Genomic DNA, 1,574 nt, shown 5'->3' on the forward strand with positions numbered 1-1,574 from the left:
AAAAAAAAAAAAAAAAAAAAAAAAAAAAAAAAAAAACAACTCTAAGGAAGATATACAAATAGCCAAAAGACATTTGAAAAAATTATCAATATTCCTCAACATAAAGGATCAAAACCAAAATGAGATACCACCTAACCCTAGTCAGAATGACTAAGATTACAAAGAAAATGTAAGTGCTGGCAGGAATGTGGTGAAATAGGAACTCTCCTACACTGCTGGTGAGGATGTAAATTGATCCAGCCACTGTAGAGAACAGTATGGAGATTTCTCAAAGATCTGCAAACCGAACTATCATATAATCCAGCAATTCCACTCCTTGGTATCTACCCATAGGACAGAAAATGCTTAGTCAGAAAAGTGCTTGCACATCTATGTTTATTGCAGCATTATTTGCAATTGCCAAGTCATAGATGCAACCCAAATGTTCATGAGCAGAGGAATGAATTGAAAAAGTGTGGCACGTATATATACTCTATGGAATACTATTCAGCCATTAAAAACAACAAGACCCTAGTTTTTTGACAGAAAGTAGATGAATATGGAAGATTTTCTGCTGAGTGAAGTAAGTCAGGCTATGAAGGAGAGACACGATGTATCTCCACTTAATATCTACCATGTGTCTGCACTCTGTTGCCAGAACTGAATGAATAAAGGATATAGAAACACAGAATGGTTATAGATACCAGATATATTGTGGGAAGAGAATGGGAGAAGGAGGAGAGTCTGAGGAAAAGACATTAAGTAGAAAAATAGAGAGACAAGACATTTAAGGGGCAAAGAAATGGGTTATTATATGTTGATGATAATGTGTATGGTATCCCTACCTGGACTGGTGAGAAATGTATTCATGTTGGATTATTCACTTTATATTTTTTTCATTCATGAGATATTTATTAAACTAGCACATTTAGGGAAAAATTAATAAAGTGTATATATCATTACTGAAAACTTTATAACATGATAGAAAAAAGGATTTTATTTGGGGAAATTGATTTCTAACTTATGGCAAGTTTTATTTTCAGAATAAACCACAGAACAACACAATCTAATTCCATCTTAAAGGCTGGCATGCTGAACATGGAATGTTTTTATTCTTTGTAGGAGCTCCTTCTTTACACTGTCAGGTACCAGGGCTCAGCCTTTTGGAGTGATTTCAGCCACCAAGTCATCGACAGTAATGTGTTCTAGTTCTTTTTCTTTAATTACCTCTTCACAGTGTGCCTTCAATTGATCCTTCCAGCCACATTCAATTAATTTAGCTTTCAGCAACTCTTTGAGGCATTCTCTTTCTCCAGTTTCTATCAGCTTTTGGTTAATCGCTGCTCTCATCTGTGCATCTTTGTTCATCTTGCTAACCACCATCACCATGGGTGAGGGCCGTCCCTTCCCAGCAATGAAATGACCCTTGCGCTGATGACCGCTACATGCCACACTCTTCGGCTGCCCAGACTTTGACACTTCAGAAGCTAAGTGACATATGTGATTGAATGTATAAAAGAAATTAAAATAAGATTAAATTTAAAAAGAAACTTAGAATTAAACTAAAAAAAAAATAGGCTTGTTAGAGTCCAGTG

General features: G+C 35.6%; 1 pseudogene; it reads right to left on the reverse strand.

Annotated features, from left to right (window-relative positions):
- Positions 1 to 1,056: 1,056 nt before the first annotated feature.
- Positions 1,057 to 1,362, reverse strand: LOC102487777 (transcription and mRNA export factor ENY2 pseudogene; annotated as a pseudogene).
- Positions 1,363 to 1,574: the final 212 nt, after the last annotated feature.

This window comes from Tupaia chinensis, unplaced genomic scaffold (assembly GCF_000334495.1).
Source record: "Tupaia chinensis unplaced genomic scaffold, TupChi_1.0 Scaffold138988_1, whole genome shotgun sequence".
Classification (NCBI taxonomy): Eukaryota; Metazoa; Chordata; class Mammalia; order Scandentia; family Tupaiidae; genus Tupaia; species Tupaia belangeri.